Below are 8081 nucleotides of genomic sequence, written 5' to 3'. Positions count from 1 at the left end.
TAAACGTACCCAATAGCAGAAGAGACGTCCTTTTCTCCAAACCCCTCCTCTGAGGGGCGGTCCCTCCTCCCTCGGGGAACAAAAGATTGCCATAGGAGAGAATTGTTAAGATCTTGTTAGAATGCTGGTCTATCCGATTCTGCTTATTGCTCGTGGTGCAAAAGTTCCAAGTCTCTCAGCGTAATAATACTTGCCGCGGGAAAAGAATGACAAGCACCTTATGAATAAATTATTTTCAAACTTCATCAGCTTCCTTATTTATGAGAAGAGCTTATGCTGGTAGTGGTTACAGATAATAAAAGGCTAAAATCTTGGAAACAGCCCCCTCCCTGCGCTACTCTCTTGTCCTTTAAAATGATAGGTTTATGTCTTGGGGGTCTACAATGAAACCAGGCAATGGGATTGCTTCATGAAACAGATAGGGAGCACCCTGGAGTTTAGATAAAGTGAACTGAACGGAAAAGAGAAATCTTAGAGTTGACTGCCAGATTCCTCTGCATTGTAATTGCAAGGCGTACTTAAGGCGACCTTTGAAACAATCAGTTTTTAAATGATCATTTTAGAGAATTTTTAAAAATATAGATCTCTATTTTGTTATATGCTCTTTTATAAATTTGTATTTTTAAAAAAGCATGTACTATTGTTATTGAATGCCATTAAAGGTTTCAGTTCAGTTCATTTCGATAAAGTGCTGTTAAGTCACAGGGGACTTAGCGCTTTCAGGCAAGTGATTCAGCTGAGGCGATTTGCCACAGCCTTCATCTGCAGAGCTTTCCTTTGAAGTCTCCATTCCAGGAACCGACAAAACTGGGCTGTACAATGCTCCCTTTCCTCCTCTGGGTATTGTGGGTATTCCAGACTGAGCAGCCATAGTCTGGTAACATTGAGCAGCCATAAAGTTTCATCCACATCTACGACTGCATCTTCAGAGCCATGTCACATGTTTCTCTCCATGTTTCTCCCTTTGTTTTTTTAACCACTGGGTCAGGAGCTCTGTGTGTATGGAGATCTGTGTGGCACCTAGTTTGGGGGAGAGGGACACAACATCTCCAAAGATACATGGGCTTCTTTAACCAGTTATTTAAACATTGTGCAATTAATCTTGCCTGGACCTTTGCACAGTAGAGGGCCATGGACTCTGTTATCAGGTGTGCAAATAACACTAACTCAAAAATCAATGTCTGTCTAACGGATATTATCAGGCTCTTACCCAGGGATGCATTTGTCAAAAAATTATATTTTGGGAAGAATGAAACAAAAGAGAGAGGTGCCACCCAAGTTACTGCCTTGGCACTGAGGGCCTTTTAACACCATCAGCCAAAGCATGTGCCTGCTATATATTAACCTGAGATACTCCTACAAGTCCCTCTTGAACACAAAAATGCATTATCTCAGCTGTGTAGAATAAAGAGCGGGTGTCTCAAAAGATAAAGGCTTCATTTAAAGGAAACAAAAAGGGTAGAATTTCTAAGGAAGACAGCAGATCCCTGCATTTTAGAGCCTGCAGTTGTCTGGTATGTTGCACATGGATGCATAACCTTTGGATTGATTGGGGGAAATCCCCAAGTCTTGACCTTTAATGTACTCACTTGGATTTATTTTATTCATTTATACCCTGCTTTTCCATCCAATGGGGACTCAAAGTGGCTTTATAACATAATCCTCCCCTTCCCATTTTTAACATCACAAACCACCATTGTGAGGCAGGCTATGATGAGAGAGCAACTGGGCCAAATTCTCCCACTCAGTTTCATGGCAGAGTGAGGAGTCAAACCCCCAGATCCCAGTTAAATGATCTAATCATTACACTGTCTCTCTAGTAACCTTAGAGAAGACAATCAAAGTGTCATTCATTTTGCTTCCAAAGCTAGCAGAAATGTGAGGGCAGAGTGGAGATGTTAGAGGTAAAAATGTTGCTTTTACATATACCAAAGAGGTGTTACTTTTGTAAACATGAGTATACACGGGACAATGACAATGTTTGCCTTATAAGTTATAAAAGAAGGTATCTTTAGGTGTTTTCATAAGGTGTAAGTCTATATTAAGTTATCTACACACATAAACATATTTTAGTGCACAAATATGGGATTTAGAAGTCACAAAGAATATACCCTTCACAGAATCACAAGATTTAGTAGGTGAACTCTGAATATAAAGTTCATGTATAGTATCTACACTTGAATATAATGAGGTTGAAAGCCTGTTAAGTTGGATGGAATCCAAAGAGAGATGGGAGTATGATGCTTAGTGTATTTCTTATCATATCCCAATTAAAAGCACACCTGCTTTAAAATAATGAGCTAGCAGAAGAAGAAAGGTCAAGGGTTAGAGGGGAATAATAGGTGATGTGGTGATGTAGTAGTTTATAATCATGTTTGTAGATTTGAATGCTTTTATATTGTAGCTAAATAATGAAACTTAAAGAATATGTTAATCACTCATGTTCAATATATGTATCCTAATGCTTCATGTGTAATGAATCCTGCTATAAATGTTATTCTCTCAGTTTAAAGTGTAAAATAGCTAAAACAGCTTGCTTCTCTAGATCCTTATCAGCAGGTGCTATTAAACAGAAACTCCATTCAGAAGCTTCTTAAGCCTCTAGCTAAAGTCTTTTTCTAAGATGCTTCTGAAGCTTGGTTTCAATAGTCATAAATAATAAGGGAACATGAGTTCTTGTGCCAAACAGACACCTGCTGATAAGAGGGCCCCTAGCAAGCTTGGGATAGTGTCTTCAAAACAGGGGAGTGGGTCAAGAAAACCTAGGTTCTTGTGCCAAGAAGTACCCGCTTATAGGAGGCTAAGATCTTGTGCCAAGATAGAAGGCCTTTGGATGAAGGGGTAAAATATGATGGTGTCTTCACAGTAAGATAAGGGAACCAAAGACGTGGCAGGTGCATCCAGAGGGCATCCAGAGGAAGGATATATATCATGAAGATATATATCATGAAGACAGGCACTACCGAAGGGTTGACAGTTAAGAAGAACCAAATATTAATTACAGGAAATGACCATATAGAGATGTATTAATTGGAGGAGATACCACCTGGTATATGACATAGTATGACTAGATGAATTGTAATAGGCTATGGCCCTCATCTCCTAGCCAATGGAGAAGTGAGGGAGGGATTGGGTGGTCCTGAAAAAGTAATATAAACTGTTGTAGAACAAAGGAAGGGTGTGCCTACTACTGGGTAGGCACCTGATCTTGCAAGACCGTAAACCAATAAAAGCTTTATTATCTGCTTCACCAACTTTGTCCAGATTATTTTGAGGGTCCTTGGACCCACGTTTCTAACAGAGAAACATGATTTCAACAGGCAAAACACATAGACCCTGATTAAAACCTCACTTGCTGTGAAATTTATAGTGTGACCTTGACCCAATGATTTGTTCTCAGCCCTACCTACCTCATAAGGTTGTTGTGAGGAGGGGAGACCAGTGTATGCCCCCCTGAGCTGGTTGGGAAAGGGAGGGATATAAAATGTTCTTAACAGAATAATTAATTGGATGGTTGTGAAAAAGCAGATTCTACTTAAAAGGTGCCTCAAGAGTCTTTAGGGAAGGGACTGTAACTCAGTGGAAGAGCCTTTGATTTGCATGCAGAAGGTACCAGGTGCCATCCCTGGCATCTCCAGTTAAAAGAATCTCTTAGCACACAGGTGTCAAACTCGCGGCCGTCCAGATGTTATGGACTACAGTTCTCATCATACCCTGCCAGCATCATGCTGACAGGGGATGATGGGAACTGTAGTCCATAACATCTGGAGGGCCGCGAGTTTGACACCTATGCAGCAGGTGATGTGAAATACTTCTACCTGAGAGTTAGAGTAGACAAGTAGCTGATCTTGATGGATGGATGGGTAGATTCAGTAGAATCATGAGTTTCACTTATTTTTGCTGCACCAGACTAAGCCAGCTAGAAAGTGGCTAGTTATATTTTCCATTGCTTTATCAATTACACACATTTTGGACATTTTATTCAGTGAAAAATGTTTAGTTATGGCATTGTCACTACAAGCCCATTGGGAAGGACATTGTCACTACAAGCCCATATGGGAAGGACAATTTTCCTTGATTTTACAAAACCTTGGGTTCAAGTTTCTTGAAGGTATTGGCAGATAAAATTGAAAAAAAAAAGCATTGGAAAGACAACTTGCAATTATTCCATCCTGAAGACAGATTATTGAACTTTGGAAGACACAGGAAGTGAGGTTGGATGGGATAAACGCACTCTAGAAGTCCCAGAAACGGGGTCTTCTTACACAAATGTTCTTAGTTTGTTTTCCAAAGTGCAGTGTTTCTTTCTCCTGACTTCCTCATTTTTTATCCGTTGTCTTTCAATTTTTCCTAGCTGTCTCTCTGTGCTTTCTAAAACTGTCTTCCATCCATTTTGAGAAAGCACACAGAAACAAGGACACCGTGTAAGACAGCAAACGGAATATTAGAAGTGAGGAAACTCCTGGTGCTACATGGCTAAATGTGGAACCTCACCTTCCAGTAAGAGGCTGAGTCCCCACAGTGAGGATTCTCTTGCATTAATCCTTCTGTTTGTTTCCACACAGGAGTTTTCTGCTCACTTCACTCCATTGGCTGCCATCAGAAGCCTTGTGAGTTTTTTTTTGTTGGAGCATCATCCCAATTTTTTGTTTCAAAGCCCTCAAAAAGCCCTCCATTGGCATGGCAGGGGAAAGAGTGGCCACAAGAGAATGACAGAAGGAAAATGGCACCAGCATGAGGGGCAGGAACTTGGAAAACGCACGTCTTGCTTTGTAGATGATGTGATACCTTGCTTAGACTGTGTTCTTCCCAAGAGGATAGTAAAAAAGCAAGTTTGAGAAAGAGCATACAAGGGTTGCAGAGTGGAGAATCAGAGCCTTGTGAATACACTACTTACTACAACCCCCTAAAATCACTCCACTTAGGAAGCAGAGAAAAACTCCTGTGTTTTTGTGGCTGCCTCTTTGTGGCTTTCACAGCATATGTTTGTGTGTGTTTCTAGAGAGAACAAGTCCACTTGGTTTAGAGGGAACAAAATGAAGGTAGGGATTCAGCTACAGTAGCCACTGTTGGAGGGCTTTACTCTAAATATCTTTATCCAGCCCCCATTTCCTATGCTTCCCTCCCACATAATTTTACCTAGGCCACAATTCCAATTTCAGTCTTGGTGGCACGGGAATAGATCCTCACATGGTTTTGAAGACAAAAACCTGAAAACTGATCCTATTGCCTTCACCTTCTTTTTGATTTTGCACAGTTTATTCAAATTGTTGCAGAATATTTGGGATTCCAAGATGCAGAATACAATATAAACGCAGAAAACTGTATTATACTCAGTTGGACCAATGGTACATTGCATGAACCTTAGTTGGCTGTACTCCAGGATTTCAAACAGAGAACACCTTTTCCAGATCTGCAGACTCCCAGATCTGGATCTTGGCCTTTTGAATACAGAATACACCCTACTACTGAGTATAATCTTCTCATCAGACCTTTGTGCTGATTTTCATTGATGTCCATATAAGGTTTTTAGGGTTGTCTGAGGTAGAGGCCAGGGTTTGCCTGGGTTGACCCGTAGGCTGTCAATTATTAACAGTTCTCGTTTCTGAAAATAGTAGTTGGTGTTACCTGCATGTGCTTTGTGAGCCTGAGGGTTTCTTTCTCCATTGATTGCATGGATGCTAGACCTGAGGAGCTCCAGAGCATCAAGACCTCCCTGACTTGTTGACAGAAGATTTTCATTGCATGCTAAAGATCCCAGGCTCAAATGTGGACATTGTCAAGTATAAGATCTCAGTGGCAAGGCAGCGGAAAATGCTTTTCTGCTTGAAACCCTGCTTGATTCACAGCAGACAATATAAAGATCAAGGACCAGGCTGTCTGATTCTGTCTAAGGCAGCTACAGATATTCAGCAAAAGGGCTGCCTTATCTACATCAGCAGAAAGAAAATGTTTTGACTGTTCAGGCCATATGATTGTTTTATCCAGCCCTCCTTTCAAAGAGCTCAGGGCTGCATACGTAGTTCTCCCTTTCTCCCCTGTACCCTCATGACTAAACTGCAAGATAGGTTGAGAGACACAGATGGGCTCAAGAGAATGCAGAGTGGAGATTTATTCAATTTATTCATACCCTACCTTACTTCCCAATAGGTGCCCAAAGTGGCATACACCAGTGTTCTCCCCTTTTCCATTTTATCCTCTCAACAATAAGCCTGTGAGGTAGGTTAGGTGGAAAGAAAGAGAGGGAGAGACAGAATGAAAATGACTGGCCCAAAGTCGGCCAATGCATTTTCCTGGCGGGTTGAGATTTGAACCTGAGTCTCTTGGCTCCTAAATAGACAGGTTAACCTCTACTTTAACCACTATGCCACACGGGTCCTTTGACCCACATATACATTAGAGGGCCTTCACCCTGTTCCTGCCCCCCAATAAGTGGTCAGTGCAATTGCAGAATGGGACATCTTTGTTAAGAGAACAGAGGGTGCTCCAAGTTGTGGGCATAGTCTTTGCCAGTGGTCACTTTGAGCAAGGAACTGGGAGGGGAGGTGTTCTTAGAGAGCCTAGAGAGGAACTCATTGTCACATGTGAGCAGGACAAAACCTGAGCATGGCATAGCCAGCCCACCCCCCAATGCTTCACAGGAGCCAGCAAAGTGTATAGGAAGGGCACATTCCACTGCAGATAAAACAGTGTAACTGGCTGTTGTGGTGTTTCCGGGTTATATGGCTATGGTCTGGTAGTTTTTGCTCCTAATGTTTTGCCTGCATTTATGGCTGGCATCTTGAGAGGCATGCCACAATGAGAGGTGTTTCTTACCGTGACAAGCCTCTGATTCGGGCAAAACATTAGGAGCAAAAACTACCAGACTACGGCCACACAGCCCGGAAAACCCACAACAGTCCATTGATTCCAGCGGTGAAACCCTTCAAAAATACAGACAGTGTAGATTTAAATAATGTTCTGCAATTATTAAGTAATTAGATCACCCTGGCCAGAGGAAGCCAGATGGGGAGTGCTGTTGAAGAATCATTGTAATGGATGAAGTGTTTGGGAGAGGGGTCTCATCCTTACAGAGCAAGGACCCAGAGTGCCTTTCTCACTGCCAGCCAAAGAGGTATTCAACAGACCCTCCCGCAGCAGCCAGACAGAGGTCTTCCTGGGGGTTGCGCCTCTTCGTTTGTTCTCCAGCTGGCATTTTTCAAAACATGTGTAGAGGGTGCGTCACTGTGTCTACTGCTGATTGCTCCTTCCTGTTGCTCGCACGCAATGAAGAATTGAACCAGGGCTGCAGCCAGCTGCTGTCTGAAGGAACCAGAATGAGAAGACACCAGCAGCCTCATTCTGAAGTCTTAGTTAAGCCAGGATTGTTTTCCTGTGCAAAACAAGAGGGGCTCGACTGGCTGACATCAAAAGGCATGTCTAAAAACTATGAATGTCAAAATGGTTCTATCTGATAAGTGTTGAACTCCTGAGCAAAATTACTTAAAAGGACCCAGGCAGTAATCGTCAAAACCCTTTGCAGATGGTACAGTCGCCACATATCAGGAGTTCTCTGATGTATATCAGGAGTGGCACTAACCCCAGTCCTTCTGACATCCAGTTGCCATGTTGGGTGAACAGACGCAACATGTAAATTTGCTATGTGTATACAGCCTTGGTACATATGGTCAGTTCACACATATCAAAGATGTACACGCATGGTAAATACGTGCATTGCCCATGTTCACACAATAGGGTAACCATGCATCTCCAGAGGATGTACGTACAATTGTAACATGTGAAAGGGGATTGTAACTAATAGTAAACTTGTGATGATCATAAAAGCAACTTGTTTGGTTTCACTATTCCCACCCCACCCTTGAGGCCATGATTAGTACTTTAAGCGAGAAAGCATAGTACCAAATCAGCCTCATGCACAGCTGTTATACGGCTTATGAGACTTGTCTTTCTCACCTGCTGCCTTCCAAAGACCGTAGGAATTCCGCACTGAAATCAAAGCCTCACACATACCAGTGCCAGCTTAAACTGTTTGTGTCCTCAGGTGCTAATTTAGGCATTCCTGCCCACATTGCCATTGCTGT

The sequence above is a fragment of the Sphaerodactylus townsendi genome, linkage group LG06, assembly GCF_021028975.2.
Source record: "Sphaerodactylus townsendi isolate TG3544 linkage group LG06, MPM_Stown_v2.3, whole genome shotgun sequence".
Classification (NCBI taxonomy): domain Eukaryota; kingdom Metazoa; phylum Chordata; class Lepidosauria; order Squamata; family Sphaerodactylidae; genus Sphaerodactylus; species Sphaerodactylus townsendi.
Note: the sequence above shows the minus strand (reverse complement) of the source record.